The sequence below is a fragment of the Triturus cristatus genome, chromosome 3_2 (genome assembly GCF_964204655.1).
Source record: "Triturus cristatus chromosome 3_2, aTriCri1.1, whole genome shotgun sequence".
Taxonomy (NCBI): Eukaryota; Metazoa; Chordata; class Amphibia; order Caudata; family Salamandridae; genus Triturus; species Triturus cristatus.
In genome coordinates, this window is record NC_140584.1 from 1,231,853,141 (window position 1) to 1,231,877,785 (window position 24,645).

Sequence of the window (24,645 nt, forward strand, 5' to 3'; positions counted from 1 at the left end):
TATGCCCCATTGAGATCACAACACATATCCATATATCAACTTCGGCACTTGTGCACAACGCCACCTTGTCAATCCCAATCACTAAAGGGAGTATAATAAACCCGCTATCATAACACACTATCCAGCCGCAACCTCTTTAAAGTCATGCTTACTTATTCAAAATGCGTGTCCCTGCTTTACATACCCATTATATTGTCAGGGTTGCAGCACATGCGCTCACGTATCAAACTATTCCTAACATCTCAGAAAATATCCACCGTCACCACTATCCGAATCAGTCGTCTGAGACTTAGCTAATGGAACCCTATATGTCCCATCAAGATCCCAACACAAATCCATATGTAATGCACCCAATAGGCACCAAGATGTTTAAAAGATGCCTTCATAACACATGCCAAATTTGTATTTGTACATCGCACAAGTATACTATGTCAAACTACCCGCATGGTCCTTCAAAGTTTCACAATGCATCCACAATCAATTATCCCTTACCGTAAGACAGCTCCATCATCCACGTAGCCCAAAACATGCCTCTCAAGTGTGAGAACACCGAGGAAATGAGTGTTACCTCCTTTATACAATCTCTCACAGCTGGGAGTCATCAAAATAGAAAAAGGACACATATTGTCTCTTAAACGGGTGCCATCTTGAAATTCCAATTAAGCACCAAAATCTTCAAAATCATCAATCAACTGCACTGTATTCAAAGTTCTTACAGTGCTATTTGACCCAAACTATGTCATATAGTTACACTACTTATATTCTTCTGTATACAGTGCAAAATGTTCAGCAAATTAATTGTGATTAAGTAAGTACCAAAATGGGCTCCATCTTGAAACGTGTTTCACCGTGTTTATGGTATGCTTTCCAATAATTGAGGAGGCAAACATCACCCTTTAAGTGTATGAAAGGGCGTGAGGTCACTTTCAAAATTCATCAAGATGGTGTGACAAAACATCTAAATCCAGTGTTGGTTGTGATATATTAACACCACATTTTTCCGTCCCCTAAATACTTTCAATTAGATTTGGGTTCCTATATTTTTTATATAAGAAAAATATAACCGAAAAGTAGACATAATGATTTTTAACAGAAGAGAAAAAAAGTGTTCAACTTGAGTTAAGAAAATGGGCAACCGAAAATCATTTATTGTATCACATACTTATGATAACTATTATCCACACAGAAAATGCAGTAATGGGCATTTCATCTTCTCAAAAAATAATGCAGCTGCTGATCCACATTTAACCCAATCTCCTTAGTATAATAATCAAATTGCAACCGTCCTGTGCCATCGCGCGTTGCTTGCTGAAGATGTCGGGGGACGATGAGCCGCAGGAGCAGCCAATCGCCGAGGACCTGGTGGTGACCAAGTACAAGATGGGCGGTGACATCGCCAACCGGGTCCTCCGGACTGTAATTGATGCCGCCACTTGTGGGTGCTCGGTCCTGAGTCTTTGTGAGAAGGGTGATGCTCTGATCATGGAGGAGACCGGTAAAATCTTCAAAAAGGAGAAGGAAATGAAAAAAGGGTATTGCTTTCCCAACCAGTATATCAGTAATCACTGTGTCTGCCACTTCTCTCCCTTGAAGAGTGACCAAGATTATTTACTCAAGGAAGGTGACTTGGTCAAAATTGATCTGGGAGTCTACGTGGATGGCTTTATTGCCAATGTTGCCCACAGCTTCGTTGTGGGTGCCACAAAGGAAACTTCAATTATTGGACGCAAAGCTGATGTTCTGAAGGCAGCACACTTATGTGCAGAAGCTGCATTGCGTTTGGTGAAACCAGGGAACCAGAACTCTCAGGTAACCGAGGCCTGGAATAAAATTGCTCAGTCGTTTAAGTGTTCCGCTGTTGAAGGGATGTTGTCACATCAGCTGAAGCAGCATGTGATCGATGGCGAGAAAACGATCATCCAAAACCCAACCGACCAGCAAAAGAAGGACCATGAAAAGGCTGAGTTTGAGGTGCATGAAGTTTATGCCGTAGATGTCCTTGTTAGCACTAATGGCCCTATGAGGATCACCAGCGGCCCACTGGAGCCTGAATTATACAAGTCTGGACTGGATGTGCAGGATATCGAGCTGAAGGCACTATTGCTGAGTTCCGCAAGCCGGAAAACCCAGAAAAAGAAAAAAAAGAAGGCCTCCAAGAATGCAGAAAATAACACCAGTGGAGATGCCGAAGAGATTGAAACCACTGACTGAGGCCCTTCCCAATTTCCTCACTCCAATTTGCCAGTGGTTTTGTAGTATTTGAATCCACCCTGTCCCTCTTTCTCCCCTTTCACGAAGAAACAACAAAGGGGGCATGTTTTGTCGTATGAGCTTCGGACTTCCCACTGCGTACAGTTGGCATCTGTGGACACTGAGGGAGGTGGCTCTACTTCAGACTATTTAAAAACACGAATTAATTTAAAAAAGCAGTCTAAAACTGCTCTCTTCCTAAAAAAAAAAAAAAAAAAATTGCAACAACGGCGGACCTTTCTTGCCGCACCTCACACCAGTTCAAATAATTGTAATGACCGTGCAATCAACCCCAACACCAGCCGTTGAGAGGCGTCGCTGTGTTCCAGATCAAAAGAGATTATGAATAGAATGGAGTGCACAGTTCAGAGAGTCCAAGGGGCAAGTAGTTGTAGAAAAATAACTTCTTTATTTTATCTTTAAAGAGTTCATCTGGTATAAAAATGTCCAGACAACGCATTTCGTTCCCCCATAGGGAACTTTATCAGGGCTGCAACATGAGAAGACAACATATATATTACATTCAAATCATGAGACACAGGATTTACACGACAAACAAATGTATCAAAATTGTATCAAAACACTATCTCCAACAGACCATCACAAAAAGAAAAACAAACATCCAACATTTGACTAATACATATAAAATTACATATAAGGTCACAAATCAACACTTAATTCAAATATCAACAATTATATATACAAAAAGAGCAACCTGAAGGTCTATTAATACATCATATTTATAGAACAGAAAGTACACTTTCGGTTATTTCTTATTTGAAAAAACACACTCCACATACCAAAATTGCAACAATCCCAAATTATGTAATCCAGAGATGTAATGCATACTTTGAACACATATCAACAGCCAACAGGTGAGTCGATCATATTTTAAGTTTATAATTGTTCAATTCTATGTATTAGAATAGAAGATATAAAAAGGCCTCAAAACTTGTAAATAGTCCCAAATCATAATATCGTATACCTATAGTCAATAATCATACCATAACAAATGGACATTAACTTGTAAATGGATGGAAGCATACCTTTTATTTTCACTGTGTAGTTTCCAAAACATTCATAGGGTGAAGTGTATTGCACTTGAACCCATAAATCCTGTTGAGAAATGTGATATCTATTATTATACCTTATTAGTCAAGAATTAATATCTGACGTATCTTCAAAATTGGTATTTGTCCAATAATCAAAACAACATCACACAACGTTCGTATTTTAGAAAAAGAATAAAAGCGAATTGTGCGCGGAATTGGGTACATATAAAAAAGAGAGACAATATCAGAGACAGTAGTATATTATCAGAAAGGAACTATTTTTTTAGGAAAATAAAGAGCAATGTAAGGACCCCAACAGATAATCATCATGAGTGCAGATTTTGTCAAGATTAGCAACGCTCACCCACTTATTTATTTATTTATAACACAGTAACGTTTTCCAATTGCTCTTCCCCGATTAATCTGTCATTTAATGGTTTGATTTGATGGCCTTTTGATTAAATTCCATGTTTCGGAGTCGCCCTTTTCGTTATAAACATTGTGGCCTGGTTCTCTTAGTGAATATGTGAGTGTTTAGAATTGAGATATTTCCATTTTCTTATGTGTGTTCCCATGAGAGGGGATTTACTTCTTCCACTGTTAGTCAAATATTATAGTGGCAGCACAAAGAAGAAAAGCTGCCAGTGCGTTTCTGTTTGACACATCATTGATATTCTTGGCACAGTGGATGATGGGAGTTGTAGTCTTTGGCAGGTGATATATTATAGAGGGTCTTTCAATTGACAATTGCCCTCACAATTCTCACCGCATAACCTTGCACGGTGAAGGTGTGAGCGTTGCTAATCTTGACAAAATCTGCACTCATGATGATTATCTGTTGGGGCCCTTACGTTGCTCTTTATCTTCCTAAAAATAAAAAAGTGACAATGCTCATGTGAATAAGGTGTGAGCCTCCTTTTAATAGTTCCTTTCTGATAATATACTACTGTCTCTGATATTGTCCCTCATTTTTATATGTACCCAATTCCGCGCACAATTCGCTTTTATTCTTTATCTAAAATACAATCGTTGTTAATATCCCCTTGTTTTACCGCTCTCATGTGTTCCCCTATTCTTTCACGTAATGTCCTTTTGGTGCTGCCCACATATCTTTTGTTACACCTGCACTCGATAATGTATACAACAAGTTTATATTGGAAATAATCCTGTACGTTTGGTCTCCTGGGCCCTTAAAATGTGTCTATTTACTACAGGTTCACTTACATGCACTGCAGTGCCCACAGCCATAAAAACCTATTGTACGTTGTGTAAGCCAACTCTCTTTCGTCCAAACCCTAGGATAACTAGGGATCAGTAAATTTCTCAGTGCGACTCCTCATCTATAAGTGAAGTCTGGTCTGTCTGAAATCGCATCGCTGAGCGATTTGTCAGCTCTTAGAATGTGCCAATGCTTGTTGAGACTACGTACTAACACGCCTGACCGGGAGTTATAACCAGTCACCATACGTATCTTCTCATTTTTATTGCTAGGTTTTGTGCGTTCCCTTAAAGTGTCCTGTCTCTTCACACTATTATTTCTCTGTTCAGTTTTCCTAAGTGTATTTTTGCCATACCCCTTTCTTTGGAAGCGGGCCAACACTCCTTTCTTACATTCCTCAAATTCCGGATCTTGGCTGTAATTTTGTCTAACCCTGATTAGTTCTCCAAAGGGAATATACCTAATTTGGTGAGCAGGATGAGCACTGGACGCATGCAACAGTGCGTTTCACGCTGTCTTTTTACGAAACAAAATACTTTGGATCTTAATCTCCTTGATATAAAGTTCAACATCTAAAAATGAGATCTTGCTTGTGCTAAACTCAAAGGTGAATCTGATGTTATATTCCGTTTCATTGATGTATTTGAAAAAATCCATCAGTTTATCTGTCGTGCCAGTCCAAATCATGAGGCAACCATCGATGTACCTGATCCAATACAGGATAGAATCCTACCATTCGGCTCCCATCAGACCCCAGATTATTATCTCTTTGAACCAACCCATGAACAGGTTGGCATAAAAAAGAGAATGTCCGGACCCTATGGCAGCCCCCTGTTTCTGCCTGTACCACTTTTCTTTGAACAAAACAACATTATTGTCCAAAATAATCTCAATCATACTGATCAGCATCTCTGTGTGGTTCCGTGCACTAGCCAAACTAGTGTTGAGTATCTTTCTGATTGCACGCAAACCAATCTCTCTTCTAATGCTTGTGCACAATGCCGTAACATCTAGGGTAACCAAAGTCATGTTTTCTTCCCAATTCAGGTCTGTCAGTATCCCTAGAATATGTTTTGTGTCTCAGATGTACGAAGGTGTCAAGAATTCCTGTCATACAAGGGAAACACGCCCTTATGTAAACAGGAGAGCTGTTACATAACTCAAGGGAAACACGCCCTTATGTAAACAGGAGAGCTGTTACATAACTCAAGGGAAACACGCCCTTATGTAAACAGGAGAGCTGTTACATAACTCAAGGGAAACACGCCCTTATGTAAACAGGAGAGCTGTTACATAACTCAAGGAAAACACGCCCTATAAAGGGAGGAACCGGGAGGTACAAGGCTGTCGGATATTGTGTTTACACCGACGTACCTGCTTCGTGAAGAGCAGTGTTCCGGAGTGGTGCTCCAGTAAGGCAAGAACGGAGGTAGGTCGAGTCGTTACTCCCTGGGCCGTGTCTTGCCCCATCGTCACCTGTGAAGGACCCGGAAGCTCTACCGGTCAACCATTGAGCTTCGCTTTTTGACTCGGCTGAGTCCAAGCGCAGTGGCGCTTTTGCTGGTTGGAGTCGTAACTCCCAGCCCGACCAGAGACACAGGGACTGCCAGCTGTAACGCACACCAGGAGGTGTTTGCCGCGTTACAGACTCGGAAGTCCACAGGATCGATCGAGCGGCTGCTCTCGGTTCAGTCTTCTTGCTTGTGATTGGGGTATCGGTGACGCATCACCAGGAGGTGACTCCGCGTCCCGGTGCAGTCTGAGGAAGAGGTTGAGCGGCTGCTCCCTTCAGGTAGAGACCCCGGCTGGGTGTTTCCCTGACTCCTCGATTCTCCCCAACACTCTTCGTGCCCCTCACAGCCTACCGATTGGCATTGTCGGCCATTTCATTTCTGCCCTCTGTTGGCATACGCCGGGATCGGCGTATATGCAGAGGACGGTTAGGACCATCCGTGCTGTGGGCTGGTAACGTACTTAGCCTGGAGGATTCCAGTGACTATAACTTTTGTTTGTTCTTTGTATTTTATTTGCCTTCATTAAAAGAACTAACCCTTCACAAGTGGTTGCGTCCTCATTGTCGTGTCTGTTAAACGATCCTGAGACGTTCAGGGCGTTACAAAATATCCGACCTTAATAACACTAACTGTCTCCCGGTCGATAACAGACATGGCAACACTTGATGATGTGCTGGCTGCTTTAGCGGCCATGCAAGTTGAAGTGGCTGCCTCTAGGCAAGAAACAGCCGATGTAAAAGCCAGACTGGATGCTATCCAATTGGACTCGCTCACGCCCAGCACCTCCCTCACGAACCAGACCCCTGCGGTAGTAGTGGAAATGCCGGTAGCCATCCCCTTGGCAACACCAGAGAGGTACAGTGGGGATCCTAACACAGTGCAGGTATTCCTCACACAAGTGGCGCTACATTTATCGTGCAAACCAAAGGCGTTCCCCACGAGTCAGGCTCGTGTGGCTTTCCTTATATCCTATTTGGCTGGAAACGCGGCACAATGGGCCGTACCTCTGGTGAGCAGGGACGACCCCCTCTTATGTGATTGGGGTGCTTTTCGCGAGGAATTCCTGAAGGTATTCGACAGAAGGGCTGACTCGTACACGGCGGACCGTGAAATGCTTGAGTTGAGACAGGGATCCAACGACCTGGTGCAGTATCTCAACGCGTTCCGAAGGCTGGTTGCGGAAACCAAGTGGCCTGTTGCTAAACAGACGGCGCTCTTCCATCAAGGGCTGTGCGATGAGCTCAAGGACGCCGTGGCTCATATTGACCCTCAACCCAAGACATGTGAGGGCCTTATCAACCTGGTATTACGGCTGGAACATAGGCTAAGTGAAAGAAAGGGGGATCATGGGAGAAAAGGAAAATCCCTTCCATCCTATGTGACGGTGGGAAGTCCTGAAACTTCCACCGCATCCAAGGGAGAACCCATGGACATCAGCGCAATACGAGCGAGCCTCACAGCCACGGAGAAAGAGTCACGCTGGAAACAAGGATTGTGCCTATATTGTGGCAAAAAAGGCCACTACGTACGTGAAGCCCTGCCAAACCGAAGACGTCACGTTATCGGGCCAACCGGTCGGTAACAGCCGTGGTGGACATACCGGCGGAAAACTGGAGGACTCCAAGACCAGAGAAGGGGCATCTCGGAGTCACTCATCCATCCCTTCACTTTCCAACTCGGTCACTAAGGGACAACGACACCTGTTTATCACGGTGCACGTGGGAGTGCATGACCAGTGGATACCCGTTGTGGCCATGGTGGATTCAGGGGCCACTGGCATGTTTATGGACCACAACGAGGCATGCAGGCTAGGGCTAGTGCTTCTTCCCAAAGCAGTACCCGAAGACGTCTATGCGGTAGACGGAAGGCGATTGGTGACGGGGCCCATCGGACAGCACACGGGGGTCCTTCCGATGAGATATGGGAGGAACCATTTGGAACAAATCGATTTTAACATCATCCGAGCGCCCCAATATGGCGTCATATTGGGATTGCCGTGGCTACAGAAACACAACCCCTTTGTGGATTGGCCAACACATCGCATCGAAATGACGTCACCGTATTGCATCCTGCATTGTGGAATAAGAACGGAATCCCTTGACGCAGATGAGAGCGGGAGTCAGACGGTGGCTACAGCGGCAGAAAAAGATGTGGCTCTCCCCCAGGCTTATCACAGTTTTGAGGATGTATTTGATGAGGTGAAGGCGGAAGTGCTACCACCACATAGACAGTTTGACTGCCAGATCGACCTGGTGCCAGGGGCCAGCGTTCCCAGCGGCAGGCTGTATGCCCTGACGGAGCCTGAAAACGTGCATCTCCGGGGGTACCTGGATAAACTCCTCAAGCTAGGATTCATCCGCCCGTCCAAGTCTCCGGCCGCCTCGCCACTCTTCTTCATCCCGAAGGCTAATGGGGAGCTGAGAGCCTGTGTGGACTTTAGGGCATTGAATGCGATAACCATAAAAAATCGGTACCCCTTGCCTCTCATCAGTGTACTTCTGGAACAGGTCAAGAAAGCTCGTATCTACACCAAGTTGGATTTGAAAGGGGCATACCATCTGGTGCGCATGAGGGACGGAGACGAGTGGAAGACCGCCTTTAAGACCAGGTTCGGCCTTTTTGAGTACCTCGTCATGCCGTTCGGTCTGTGCAACGCCCCGGCAGCCTTTCAGTACTTTTTGAATGAGGTATTCAGAGAGGAGTTGGATATCTACGTGGTCGTATATATCGACGACATCCTCATCTATTCGTCCAGTGTGGAGGAGCACGTACACCACGTCAAAGCTGTGCTCCAAAAGCTGAGGGAAAACATGCTGTTTTGTAAACTCAGCAAGTGTGACTTCCACGTCACATCCGTGGAATTCCTCGGAGTGATGCTGAGTCCAGAGGGACAGGAGATGGCAGAACGAAAGATCAAGGCGGTGAAAGAATGGCCGGTGCCCCAAAGCGTGAAGGACGTCCAAAGTTTCATTGGCTTCGCCAACTTTTACAGGCGGTTTATAGATGGATTTTCAGGAGTGGTGGCCCCAATCACACAGCTACTGAGGAAGTCCAAGGAGTTTGTCTGGTCCCCTGAAGCGAACAAAGCCTTTGAGGCCCTGAAAAGCGCCTTTGGTAAGGCGCCGGTGTTGGCTCACCCCGATCCGGATCTCCCCTACGTGGTGGAAGCGGACGCGTCGGATGTGGCGCTGGGGGCTATCTTGTCCCAACGCAACCACGACACAGGGGTGCTTCATCCCGTTGCGTACATGTCCCGCAAACTCAACGACGCCGAACGCAACTACCATATTGCGGAGAAGGAGCTTCTCGCAATCAAGGACGCCTTCACCGAATGGAGGCATTGGTTGATGGGGGCAAGACATGTGGTATCGGTGTACACGGACCATCGGAACCTACAGTTCATGACGGCCACTAGACACCTTTCTCCCAGGCAGCTGCGGTGGATGATCTTCTTTGCGGGGTTCAACTTCCGCATCACATATCGGCCGGGGACGGAAAACCGGAAGGCGGACGCCCTGTCCCGTCAATCTGCAGTTAAGGAACCATTGCCTGCAACCGAGCGTTCCATCATTTCCCCGAGGATGGTATTGGGGGTTATCCAACCGGATACTTTCCTGAGGGGAATAAAGAGAGGGATCAGGTCATTCGCATGGCGGAGGTGGCTCCTCAGTCACAGAGAATGGCAGCTGAAGGACGGGATACCCCTGAAGGGCAGGTGCCTATTGATACCCACGCCTAGGCTAAGGAAACAAGCATTCATCTGGTGCCATGACTCTCCATGCGCAGGTCATTTGGGCTTTGAAAAAACGGTGGCTAGCATGGGACGGCATTTCTGGTGGCCAACCATGAGAGTGGATGTCAGGAGGTGGGGACAGGAGTGTCCTACGTGTGCTACCATGAAGGCCGACCATGGCCGAACCCAAGGGCTCTTACATCCACTTCCGACCCCGGATAGACCATGGGATAGCATATCACTGGACTTCGTGGTGGGCCTACCGGTAGACCAGGGGATGACGGCAATACTGGTGGTGGTGGATTACTTGACGAAAATGGGGCACTTCATCCCCTGCAAGAGAGTCCCTACGGCCGGGGAATTGGCGTCACTACTCCTAAAGAATGTGGTACGACTGCATGGATTACCTGGGGTGATCGTGTCGGACCGGGGGTCGCAGTTTACTGCGCAATTCTGGAAGACTTGGTGCACTGCGCTGCATGTTAAGACCGCCCTGTCCACCAGCTACCACCCTCAAACGGACGGCCAAACCGAGCGCCTGAACCAAACGCTCAAACAGTATCTGCGATGTTTTGTGGACCAGGGCAGGGAAGAATGGGTCGACTTGCTATGGGTTGCAGAGATAGCCTATAACAACGCCACTCACAGCTCCACACAGTCATCTCCGTTCTATAGCAACTATGGCCAACATCCCAGGTTCTTGCCATTTCTACATCCGTTCAGAGAGGACAGGATTCCCGCCACAGCGGACAGGGTGGCACACATAAAAGACACGTTGATGCGCTCAAGGGCTGTCCTAATAGAGGCCAAGAGAAGATACAAGGCTGCGGCAGATAGGAAGAGAAGGCCCGGGCCACTGTACCGCACTGGAGACTACGTCTGGATATCCACAAGAAACATGAGGTTTCGAAAGAACAGTGTGTTCCATCCCAAGTACATGGGCCCCTATCGAATTACCAAGTGTATGGGTCCCGTGAACGTGAAGGTGTGCTTGCCCCAGTCATTGCGGATACACCCTGTCTTTCATGTATCATTGCTCAAACCAGCACCCTCCAAGCCGTCTGGGACACCTAGGCCGGTATGCGTGGAGTCGGAGGTGGAGTATGAAGTGTCGGGCATACGGGCGTCCAAATGGCGCAGGGGGAAGCTGTGGTACCTGGTTGCGTGGAAAGGCTATGGCCCGGAGGAGCATTCATGGGAACCGGCTGAAGGGGTTCATGCTCCGCGCTTGGTCTCCTTGTTCCATCGGCGTTTTCCTGCCAGCGCTGGACCCATGGGGAGCCGCTGAGAGGAAGGATGTACTGTCAAGAATTCCTGTCATACAAGGGAAACACGCCCTTATGTAAACAGGAGAGCTGTTACATAACTCAAGGGAAACACGCCCTTATGTAAACAGGAGAGCTGTTACATAACTCAAGGGAAACACGCCCTTATGTAAACAGGAGAGCTGTTACATAACTCAAGGGAAACACGCCCTTATGTAAACAGGAGAGCTGTTACATAACTCAAGGAAAACACGCCCTATAAAGGGAGGAACCGGGAGGTACAAGGCTGTCGGATATTGTGTTTACACCGACGTACCTGCTTCGTGAAGAGCAGTGTTCCGGAGTGGTGCTCCAGTAAGGCAAGAACGGAGGTAGGTCGAGTCGTTACTCCCTGGGCCGTGTCTTGCCCCATCGTCACCTGTGAAGGACCCGGAAGCTCTACCGGTCAACCATTGAGCTTCGCTTTTTGACTCGGCTGAGTCCAAGCGCAGTGGCGCTTTTGCTGGTTGGAGTCGTAACTCCCAGCCCGACCAGAGACACAGGGACTGCCAGCTGTAACGCACACCAGGAGGTGTTTGCCGCGTTACAGACTCGGAAGTCCACAGGATCGATCGAGCGACTGCTCTCGGTTCAGTCTTCTTGCTTGTGATTGGGGTATCGGTGACGCATCACCAGGAGGTGACTCCGCGTCCCGGTGCAGTCTGAGGAAGAGGTTGAGCGGCTGCTCCCTTCAGGTAGAGACCCCGGCTGGGTGTTTCCCTGACTCCTCGATTCTCCCCAACACTCTTCGTGCCCCTCACAGCCTACCGATTGGCATTGTCGGCCATTTCATTTCTGCCCTCTGTTGGCATACGCCGGGATCGGCGTATATGCAGAGGACGGTTAGGACCATCCGTGCTGTGGGCTGGTAACGTACTTAGCCTGGAGGATTCCAGTGACTATAACTTTTGTTTGTTCTTTGTATTTTATTTGCCTTCATTAAAAGAACTAACCCTTCACAAGTGGTTGCGTCCTCATTGTCGTGTCTGTTAAACGATCCTGAGACGTTCAGGGCGTTACAGAAGGCAAGTTCTTAACCATTGGTTTCAGAAATGTGTCCACATATTCCGATACTCTTTCGATCGGCCCATCATTACCAGATGTGATGGGTCTCTCAGGAGGAGAAGAAAGGTATCTTGGGAAGCATGTAAATGCAAAGAGAACCTAGGACGGACAACTCTCAAGTAAGCCAGCTCATTGTCATCCAGCAAACCCAACCCAGGCCATTGTCTCAAATGTCTGTTTATGTGGTCTGTCAGAGCTCACATTGGATTGGTCGTAAGAGGCTCATAACATTCCTGATCACTCAATTGCGAGAGGATGTCAAGTTCATAGTCAGTGCATTGCATAATAACTATGTTCCCCCTTATCTGCCTCATGTATCGTGATGCTCTGATCACTCATAAGGTTCTTTAGCACTTCACGTTCTCTATGTGTCAAGTTGTCTCTCATACTACCTGTATGTTTCCTTTTGTCCACATGTTTGTCAAGGTCTAAGAGCGCCAGTTTATGAAAGATATGTATATTATTACCTGTTAAGAGAGTCAGTGTCCATCTTGACTTTTCCTTCAAGTTACTGGTGATACTCAGATCGCTAACTATGTGCCAATTTCGCTTGATCATATCCGAGGTCACGACCTTGTCTTCACAATCAGTCAGTGATACCAACAGTCTGGTGTCCAATACATCCTGTATCAAAAGTGCACTGGAGGCAAAGACCCTATGACTTGGTTATAAAATGTCATTGTCAAGATTCATCATTTGGAAATGTTTCTTAATTTTCATCCGTCTACCAAATTTATTTAGATCCATTTTCAGATCACAAATATCACCAATACTGTTAGGGCAAAAACTAATCCCCTTCATCAGAACAGATGGAGCATCATCTGAAAAACATTTGCCAGTCAAATTCAACACATTTATGTCATCTATTTCTTCTGGTTCTGCTCTTCACCCAGAGCCCCCTCTCTTTCTCCTCCTTGTTTTGCCACCGGTACGGGGCGCTTGTTCTCTCTGTTGCCTTTCTTTATTCTCTGAACCTCTTGTAAAAAAGGATTCTCGCTATTAGGTGCATTGTTAGAACCCTCCCCCCGTCTGACTCACTGCCACTGGCCTTAACAGTATCTTACGTAAATGGGTCGCGACACTGCTCGTCATGCTGCAAATAACCCCAAAGGATTCTGGATAGTGTAGTGGCTACGGTGAGTACGCCTACGCCACGAGTATATAGAAATATAATGCCATCCCTGGACACGTGTTTCGAGGTAATTGCCTCTCGTCAGCAGGGAGCAGGTAGGTATGCGGGGTGCCGATGACTGCCATATATATAGGTAAAATACCTTCCAAGGCGCGCAGGTGCAGACACCGGGCTCGTCAGCCAAAGTTACACAGCAACCCCACACTCATTTTCCTACTCCCTGCTGACGAGAGGCAACTACCTCGAAACACGTGTCCAGGGATGGCACACGCCACGCAAACTTGCATTCACACTCGAGCATAGGTGTATCCGCCGACGCTGACCTTCAGGGACCATTTTCATTGGGGGAACACGACTGGTAGGTGTAGCAGTGTGCGACCAATTGGGTTTAACTTAACAGTATCCAATGACGTGGAACTTGAACTGATTGTCCCTCCTTAGGTCTCTACTGATTGTCTGTAGGCACTAAGTGATCGCACTTTTAGCGAAAATGAAGATCCTGCCGTTTAGATAATCTTGCTCATCTCTCCTTAGTTTCCTGGTTTTTCTCTGTTTAATGTCAGATAGATGACGATGCATCACGTCATTCGACATTGCAAAATTATTTTCGGTTGCCTCCGCCAAATTCAACTGTTTGATCTCCTGTTCTAATAAATCTATATATTTCTGTAATTGTGAGACCTTCCTCTCACAATTTTCATTGAGAATCCCGATTAATCGGTTGGAAATCTCTGTTAGTTCCTTCTCCCAGGTGATTAAAAGGTCCGCCCCGAGGTCATCGTATGTGAGTATTATTTGTGACCTTAAACCCCTGGGAATTCTCTTCACCTTTATGTATTGTTTTAAAGTGGCAGAGTCCCACCACTTGGACATTTCACTCTTCCTCATCCTCTTCAACCTAATGAATTTCTCCCCTAGTGAGGAAATATGAATTTTATGATCAGTTATGTCCCCTATCTTAGACCCCAACGACTCCATGTACATGCTACAAGTACATGTATGTTCCCTCCAGTTCCAGCTATGAAGACGCAAATACATGTGCGTCCAACGCCAACATGTCCTCTTTCAGATCCGCCATGAATGGGTCAAATGGTCCATTCCTAAGTATGATTGGCCACCGACTTTATATGGTTCACTTTTCACGTTTTACAGTTCAGGCGAGTAGGCCCTGAATTCTGTCATCAAGCCTTTTCCTGCTTCTGCCTCTGAAATGCTCCAGCCTGGACCTGCATCCGTGTCCATGAACTTTGTCTTACTCCCTGCGCGGCTAGCGGTGCCTGACGCGGCCTGTTGCCTGCCAAAAACTGTATTCAGCCTTCAAGTTATCTGCTCCGCTCCTCATCCAATGCATTCCTGTCTAGTAGTTTAGGTAAACATCCTTCCAACTACCGAGCAAAAGGCTCGGCCTCGCTATCTCTATGCAAGTAATCCATAGCTCCTGTTACCATGGAAGATTCCTGTCCCCTCGCATCTCATGTAGACACATAGACGCTTGTACATGCACTAACAGTCAGTATAGAATAGATTCCGTCCGAGAGACCTTTCCTTTTGGATAAAACAGTTCCTTAAACAAAGATATTAGATACGATTTGGGATTAGGTTGACCTGACCCCCCAGACTTCTGTCTCCATATGTAGAGCTAAATGTCAATTCCCCTTCACCCTCTAGTTGCACGTCAATCACACGTCAATCACACGTCATGCGGCTGCGCGCGCATCTCTGCCAAATATTTCTGCTGACACTGCAGGATTCTCTTATGGATCCACCCACTTGTGACATCATTTTAAATGACGTTTCTAGTATACGCCTGTATTTACGCCTATTTTCATTACGTATGTGTATTCTTATCTGTATTATCAGCTGTTACGCCTCCTGCATCTGTCTTAATGCAATGCTTTTCATATATATATTGTTACTTGTCAATAATGTATTGCCTATCCCTTCCTGAACCTTCGTGGTGATGGAATAAGATTGCCTGGTTCGAACTATAATTCCTTTGTAAGGAATAAAGCCCTTTTCAGAACCTCTAATACCACGGATTCTGCCTCTTATTTTGACTGAGTTATTCTTACTAGACTTTACCGCATAAAAAAATAGTACAGGTAATTTAAATATTTACCACATAAATTGGCGCCCGAACAGGGACACTTTCTCATCTCACGCGCCGAAGGTGCGTTGCAGGCCCGGTCTCCTGCCACAGCCGGACGGACAACAACGCGTACCCGCAGGATTTCCTGTATCTCCCTCCGGCCAAGCGGGGGTGACTGAGGCTGCGATCAACACCCAGACGAGGCGGTGAGAAGTGCGAAGTATCCCGACCAGAGCCTAGCTGAGAGAGCAAGATCCGAGGTATACAGAGGCCCACCAGGTTCCGAAGTTCCGAGTCGAGTCGAGTCCAGTCCGGTCCAGTTCAGTTCAATTCCGAGGCCTTCCGTTCCGTGCTACCCGGTGAGTACCGTTGCTGGGGAGGCAGTTAGACGTGCACATTAATTTGTGCCGGTCCTGACGGGTTTGGGTACACAGATCCGGTCTGCACTGTTTTAGCAGTGTATCTGTACTGTTTAGCAGTATATCCAGTATGTTCATGTATATAATTCAGTATTATCTAGTATTAGTATTATGCCAGTAACTAGTTTTCTTCTAATTATCATTGTTCGTTAAATGTTAAATGTTAAATGTTAAATGTTTTACTATGTTCAAAAATTGTGGTATGAATGAGTGTTCATTATTGTGTTTATTGTATTAATTGTGTTCAAGTCCAGTTCAAGTAAGAATCAAGTAGCAAGGTTTAAAAATGCCGTTCTTTTCAAAATTAAGACAGATCAAAACTAGAAAAGGAGTGCTCGAAGAAGCTGTTCCCATTCCACCTAGGGACACTCCAGGGTACTTTATGTATCATAAGCATGGCCTAGATGCCGTATTATATCTTGATTTATGGGTGGACTACACCAAGGATCTAGCAGAAAGTCAGAGGTGGCCCGCAGCTGGGACATGGGATGCAGATTGCATCATGAGAGTAGAAGAAGAATTATGGAAAAAGAAAGCCAGACAGTCACAGAAAGATGCTATTGAGTTATGGCGTAAAGAATCGCATAGGCGCACAGAGAAAGCGCTCAGACTGGAAGAGAAAAGTAGGGAGAACTCAAATAAAGCCCGAGAAAATGTATTAGTTGAGGAAGGTATCCGAGTAAAAACAGAACAAGTAGACAGACAACGAAACACTCTTATGAATGGTATGTATCCTCTTTTGGCCGAAGGTTTACCTAAGGCCACCCCGGAAATACCGAAAGATTTGCCACCCCCATTACTCCCGATTAAAGCACATCCCAAGACCGCAAAAGATATTTTCCTTTCCTCCTATTTAGACGATGTAGCTCCGGAATATGTTAATGTTCCACCACACACGCCACCTGTCGATGGTGCTCAACGCCGAGAACATCCGCCCCCAACTCCGCAACCACAAACTCCTCCACACAATCCCACGGGTCCATCTGTTTCCACCGCTTTTCCTGCATCCACAGTCTCTACCTTACATCCCACGAATCCTTTCGTGCCTAGCACCTCAGAAGGTGCGACAGCAATTTTTGCCACACCACCATCACGAAGCAAATCGTCTCTTAGAGATTTAGCAAACCAACGTACACCCCAAATAGCAACGTCCGACATGTTTAAGGAACATCTTGTAGATTGTAGATATGATCCAGTGCCCGGTAAAAATGACAGAATGCTGCTATCATCACTACGTATACGACGAGCTTCAATATATTTAACGACGCTACCAGGAATGATTAAACATTTAGACAATATATATCGCTTTGTCCAAACAGGGCAAGGCCCTGAAAGTATTGACGAAGCCATGGAATACCAGAAAGCGGATATACAGAGACAACTGTTACGTTTCTTCATAAACTGCTTGATCAGAGACAGAGATAGGTCCGAGGTAGACCAGGATGAAATACAAGTACTTACCCGATGGGGTCAGAATATATCAGAGGGAAAACATGATAAACAGACGTGTATAGTAGCTATGTGCCGAAAGATCCGCAAAGAAGTAGAACGAATACATAAAGCCAGATTGGAGGCAGACAAAACTGAATCAGAGGGAGAGGAGGAGGAAGAATCAGAAATGCCCACAGGACAATTAGAAACGATAGCCTATGTAGGTAGGGGAAGACCTTGTAACAATACCAGATACTTTAATGACCCGATACGTCCGATACGTCCAGAATGTAACAGACATTTTCAAGCCCCTATGCTAAATACGAAGTCCCCTGAACACTTATTCCAGGCTGCTGATAAATTACTCCGAGACCGAAGGGGGTATCATATGCTCGATTCTATGGATGAACAAGAATTAGCCAGGTCAGCAGTACAATGGGCTGACAGTTCTGAAAAATACAGTGATGATGCGTTAGCACACACGTTTTTTAATCTTACCCCAGACGAACAGCGTTTAGCTGGTATATACATGATACAACACCTTGTTATATTATATAGAAGCCAACACTCCGATCCTGGTCCCCTACCTGATATATTGATAGAATTACTCACGAACAAATGGAGAGGTTCAGGTACTGATTTAATTAAAGAAATTCTGGAATATCGACACCAGTACATTGTCTTCATATGCCCAGAACATGTTTCAGTTCCCCCCAAGTTGGAAAGAAAAACGTACCACATAGATAGACAGAATCCCTTACGCGAAGTACACCCAATAAGAGGTGAAGACAATAATTTTAAACGCGTGTTTGTGTACGCGCCCATAACTAAAATTGAATTATTAGAAATGAAGAAAGTAGTACCTAGCCATGACAAAGACCCAGCAGGTTTCCACCGTGAGATAAAAGACATGTTACTCATGGGAGAGTATACTTATCCCGACATTATGAAAATATTGAAAGTTTTATTGCCTGCCGGTATTTACGAAAAAACTCAAAGAAAAAGAATGGGAGGTGGGAGACCAAAAGATAGATTGGACAGCATTAGAAAACGAAGAAAAGGCCCGAGCTGCAGGTTCAGGGCTTGGGGAAAGGACTACAGCATTACCAGGATTATTAGTGCAGGTACTACCACGTTTATTAACTACGAAAAAGGAAGACTGGGGTGCAATCTCAGCCTGTAAACAAAAACAAGATGAAGACACTAGTGATTTCTATTCCCGATTTGAAAAATGTTTTGGTATTAATAGTGGCATAAAAGCAAGTAGTGAGTCGTATCCACATCTGTTTGTGACAAAATTAGTTGAAAATTCCCTGCCCCAAGTTAAGAGTAGAGTATTAAAATTCGAGAGTACTTGGCAAGGTAACACACCGTCACAGATGTTACAAATGTTACAATATCATCACAATAGAATTAGAGAAGAACAAGAACATGAACAAAGATGTATGAAAGACACGAAAATGAAAATGCTTGTTGCTCAGTCAGTTCCAGCTGACGGTCATAAAAAGGGTACGACACAGTCAAATGATTCAGTAGGTCCTGTTAGAGGGACATGCAACTATTGTAAACAGCCAGGTCATTATATACACGATTGCGCAGTTCTGAAACATAATATCTCTACGGGTATAACGAAAGAGAGACCACGTCCGCCTAGACAGGATCAGATCCAACAACAAGTACCTCAGAATATACAGCCTATGCCAGCTGTACAACAGACCGCACCACAACCACAACAACAACTACAACAACAGCCACAGCCTATTGCTGCAACACAAAACACGACACAACAGATGTACCAGTATGCACAGAATGACTACCCAGAGTATCAGCGCTACACATGAAATAGCCTAGAGAGGGAAGTTGGCTTACCCCTTATTGAGGTTCCAGTAGATCAAGAGGGTCCTTATGTACAGAGTCAAGTATTAGGGAAAGACAGAAAGTTTCTACTCGATACAGGGGCAAGCAGAACAACTATCAGTCACAGCGAAGTCCCAGGGGCACCCCTCTCAGGCTCACAAAATATTTCCCTTGGTTTTTCAGGAAAGCTCACTATTAACGAAGTATCGCAACCGCTTGCATTCACAGTCGGTCCGTTAACACGGACTACAGATCTATTACTTACGAAATCATGTCCAGAAAACTTGTTAGGTATAAAAACATTGAAGGCTCTAGGAGCTGTAATATGTTGTTCTCCGGAAGGAGTACGACTATTTTTGCGTGACTTTAAGGGTCACTACGTGTCTAGAGACATGGATCACCGGTTACAGAATCTACCTGCACATTTATGAGCACAAGGCCCCACTGATGTAGGTTGTATGCACATTACACCATATCGAGTCACACTCAAAACAGGAGTGGTACTACCACGAATACGACAATACAAGTTACCCCCAGATGCTGTTGTGGCTTTACTGCAAATCATTGACGAGCTCATTGCGCAAGGAGTGGTTGTGGAAACCGACTCCAATGTATGTAATTCCCCGATAATTCCGATTTTTAAACGAACTGATCCAAAATCACCACCAGTATATCGATTAGTTATTGATCTGCGAGAATTAAATAAATGCATTGTACCACAATACCCCGTGGTCCCAGATATCTCTTCATTGCTAACAGCCATAGATTCAGAAGCAACGTTCTTTACTGTAATTGATCTCAAGAACGCTTTCTTTAGCGTCCCAATCGATCCGGAAAGCCAATATTTGTTCGGATTCAGTTTAAATGGACGAAGTTTTAAATTCGCACGCGCACCTCAAGGATTCACAGAAAGTCCTAGCATCTATAGCCAAGCACTGAAAAGAGAACTTGACAGTATCCACATGCCAGCTAATACTGCCCTGCTTCAATACGTCGATGATCTGCTGATCACCGCCCGAAGCGAACCTGAATGTGAAAAAGCATCACTGACGGTTTTACATTTCTTAGCCGACAAGGGGCACAAAGTGTCCCCTTCAAAGCTGCAATTCTGTGTCCAGCAAGTTGTGTACCTTGGGCACTTGCTGTCCAAGGGGGGAAGACAGCTTACACCCGACCGTATCCAGTTAATTGTTAACATGCCGCCACCCAAGACACAAAAGGAGGTACGGGCATTCATAGGCCTCACTTCGTACTGTAGGCAGTGGATCCCTCAGTATGCATTTCTAGCGAAACCACTCATTCAGTTGACAACACAGGAGGCAGCGACATTGACTGTCCTCCCTTGGACTCAGGAACATACACAAGCTTTTGAAAGCTTAAAGAAAGCTTTATGCCGAGCACCTGTTTTAGCAACGCCATGTTACAGCAAACGTTTTACACTTTTTGCTACAGAACGTGAAGGTACTGCTTTGTCAGTACTCACGCAGGAACAAGCAGGATCACACAAGCCATGTGCTTATTTTTCTAGTACATTAGAGCCCGTAGCTCAGGCTCTTCCTGCGTGCCTGAAATCAGTCGCAGCAACAGCTTTAGCAATCAGACAAAGCGATGCCATAGTGTTAGGACATCAATTGACAGTACAAGTACCACACGCAGTAGAGGTTCTCTTGAACCGGACCCAAACACAACACTTGACTATAGCAAGACTGACGGGCTATGAATTGACATTGTTCCAGCCACACATAGAAATCAGACGTTGCAGTACATTAAATCCTGCCACACTTTTGCCATTAAGTGGAACAGACCCATTGGCACATGATTGTATTGAAGTTATTACTATCACGACGAAACCCAGACAAGACTTGACAGATATTCCATTATCAGATCCAGACCTGACATTGTATGTAGATGGTTCATGCATGAGAACAAATACAGGAGAGTTAGTGGCCGCTTATGCAGTCACAACAGATACTGAAATTATTGAAACAAATTGTATCAATACCTTGTCAGCTCAAGCAGCAGAGCTTATCGCTCTGACACAAGCCTGTATTCAAGCCAAAAATAAGAAAGTCAACATATACACAGATTCACGTTATGCATTCGGAGTCGTCCATGACTTCGGCGTACTTTGGCGAGAGAGAGGTTATTTAACTTCTCACGGTGCCCACATTCAGCACGGTCCCCTTATTCAAGCTCTGTTAGATGCAATACATCTGCCGACTGCAATATCGATTATGAAGTGTAAAGCCCATACAAAAGTGACTGACATTATTTCTCAGGGTAACGACCTAGCTGACAGAACAGCTAAACAGCATGCTCAGAATCAGACTCATCCAACTGACACGACAAAGACAATAGTTCCGACACCAACACACTGTATGACAGTTAAGGATCCCGCCCTTGATGTAATTGACATACAGACACATGCTACACCAGAAGAAATAAAGAGATGGACTGAATTAGGAGGGATCCAAACGGATCAAGGATGGATGACGAAGGGTAAATCTATATGGTTTCTCCCCGACTCAATGGTTCAGGTCATCATTAACACAATACATAGTCCAGCGCACCTAGGAGAGAAAGCTATGCTAGACAGCATTCAACACATTTGGTTCAATAAACACTTGCGAGCAGCAGCTAAACAGAAAGTACGTACCTGCATGATTTGTTGTCAGTTCAATCCAGGAAAAGGCGTACCTATAGAACAGGGTGGATTTCAACCCCCCGATCACCCTTTTGAAGTCCTCCAGATGGATTATATCCAGATGGAACGATGTCGAGGATTCAAATATGTCCTCGTAGTTGTATGCGCTCTTTCCCGGTGGACAGAGGCGTATCCCGTCTCAGATTACACTGCCCCGACTACTGCCAAACAGTTAGTTCGAGAATTCTTCCCACGGTATGGTTTGCCCCGTATCGTGTACTCAGATAATGGCCAGCCGTTCTCATCCGAGTTAATGAAACATGTTTCACTTCTGTTAGGCTACCAATGGAAATTCCACTGTGTCCGACATCCCGAGGCAGCAGGTCTCGTGGAGCGACATAATCAAACTCTGAAAATTAGACTGTCCAAAGTATGTAGAGAAAAAGGTGTCGACTGGATAGTAGCTTTACCGGTTGCGCTCTTTTACATGAGAATGGTAGCACACTCTCGAACAGGGCTATCCCCGTATGAGGTGATCTTCGGTAGACCACCAAATATGTGGGGGACGCCTATACCCCGTAAAATAACTGATGTTGATTGTAATATGCTGACAGATTACCTGGCTTCCTTGATGTCTGCACTACAATCTTGTCGTTCACAGGTAGCTGCAGCTTTTCCCGACAACACTGAGGTGAAGCCCCATGACGTGGTTCCGGGAGATATTGTACTTGTAAGGAACTTCGACAGAAGGAACCCGCTGGAGCCTCGCTGGCAGTCGCCTAAACTCGTCTTATTGACCACAAGGACAGCTGTGAAGATTGAGGGACGTAAAGGGTGGTTACACTCGAGCCATATCAAAAAATTTCATGGACTATCATCCGACTTGAATTATCAGCCCTGCATTCCCTCACAGACTGACTCAAAACTCCCCCTGGTTGACAAAACTGAAAAAGAAAACTATAAACTGAAACTAAGGTCTAGCAAGTCAGACAATTTGATTGTTTAAGTCCTCTCCAAGGTGAATCGGTTGAATTTGTCTCTGACATGTATCTTCTAGACCGAAATAGAGAGAGAAATAGACAGAAACAGCTCAAGAAACATGCGTACTGTAAATCACTTCGTAGTCACTGCATAGTGACATTGTTAATTATGTTTTTTCTAAGTCTTCTGACTATCATTGCCAGTATATTATTACACATGTATTACCCTATTTCCAAGCGTGCTTTCAATGCTACTGCCGAACATTCTTTTAGCGAATTACCCCCGCATGAGTTGTCCTATAGATTTGCGCTGCGCAACAACACATTCATTAGTATGTTACATCATTCTCATCAGACCAGCAATGCTACAAATTGTTGGATATGTGGCCGACTCCCTCCCTATCAGAAATATAGGGGAGTTCTGCCCCTCTTTCCGTATCCATTCACACACAATGGCTCCTGTGGAGCATGGGTTAGTTTGATTAATTCCCTAGATTCAAATTCAGTAGTTTATCAAGACAACTGGGTTTGGGGAAACCTGAACCTAGTTTTACTTAAAGTCTGCTACCCTAACAAGGAGGGACTTCCCAAAAGAACAGGAACTGATCTAGAAAATGAAGTATATGGATTAGGTAACTTTACACTTAATCTTATGATCCTGAATATTGAATCCGAAGCTACACCAATCTTGCCCGCTATGTCAGTATTTCCAGTTAGAGGCGAATTATGTGTAAGAAAGAATGGTTCAATACACATGGGCCATAGTAAATGTATCACTGTAATAGAATTCAGTGATAAAGGCAAGTCTACATTTAGAGCTTCTCGTCACTCCTATTTCGTCTGTGGTCACACCGCATACATACGCCTACCCCTAGATTGGGATGGTACCTGTTACATTGCATTCCTTCTACCACCTGTTTTCCTAGCCCCGCCTGATTATCATAGGAATACTCATTTAGTACACAATAGACAGCAGAGAGATCTCCCGATTGTCGACTACACCGAAACAGCATGGGAGCAATACACAGATTTCAATAAAGGTTTCTTTCCCTACATAGGTACAGTCACTAATAGTAAGCTGATACGTAGATTAACTAGAACCCTTGAAGCAGTAGTGAATGAAACTACTTCCGCCTTAGGCAACTTAACAGAGGAGCAGTCTGCGATGCGGATTGTTGTTCTTCAAAATCGTCTTGTCCTTGACGTCATCCTGGCCGATAGGGGCGGAGCTTGTAGGGTCATCGGATCAAGTTGCTGTGTTTTCATACCAGAAAACGCGCCGTCAGTATATAAAGCCATAACTCGACTTCATAAGATCGTAAGCCAGATACACCAGAATCCAGGCACCTGGACTTGGTCCGGTTGGTTCTGGAGCGTGTTGTCAGCCTGGGGATGGAGGATCCTATCCTTCCTAGGTATTGGCTTTCTCATACTATTCAGTTGCTGCTTGTGTCTACAATGTGGGCCAGCGATTTGTGGTCTGTGTGCCACATCGTGTATCCCGCCTTCAAATTTTCATTCGAGATCCCGGAAGAAGAAAGAAGAACAAATGATGCTATATGAACAGATTGATGGATTGATGAAAATGGATATTTCATAAGGGTCCGTAGGGGACAAGGAGGGAATGAGGAAATATGAATTTTATGATCAGTTATGTCCCCTATCTTAGACCCCAACGACTCCATGTACATGCTACAAGTACATGTATGTTCCCTCCAGTTCCAGCTATGAAGACGCAAATACATGTGCGTCCAACGCCAACATGTCCTCTTTCAGATCCGCCATGAATGGGTCAAATGGTCCATTCCTAAGTATGATTGGCCACCGACTTTATATGGTTCACTTTTCACGTTTTACAGTTCAGGCGAGTAGGCCCTGAATTCTGTCATCAAGCCTTTTCCTGCTTCTGCCTCTGAAATGCTCCAGCCTGGACCTGCATCCGTGTCCATGAACTTT

General features: G+C 45.3%; 1 pseudogene; it reads left to right on the forward strand.

Moving 5' to 3' along the window:
* The first annotated feature begins 1,291 nt into the window (after positions 1–1,291).
* Positions 1,292–2,446, forward strand: LOC146859543 (proliferation-associated protein 2G4 pseudogene; annotated as a pseudogene).
* The last annotated feature ends 22,199 nt before the right edge of the window (positions 2,447–24,645 follow it).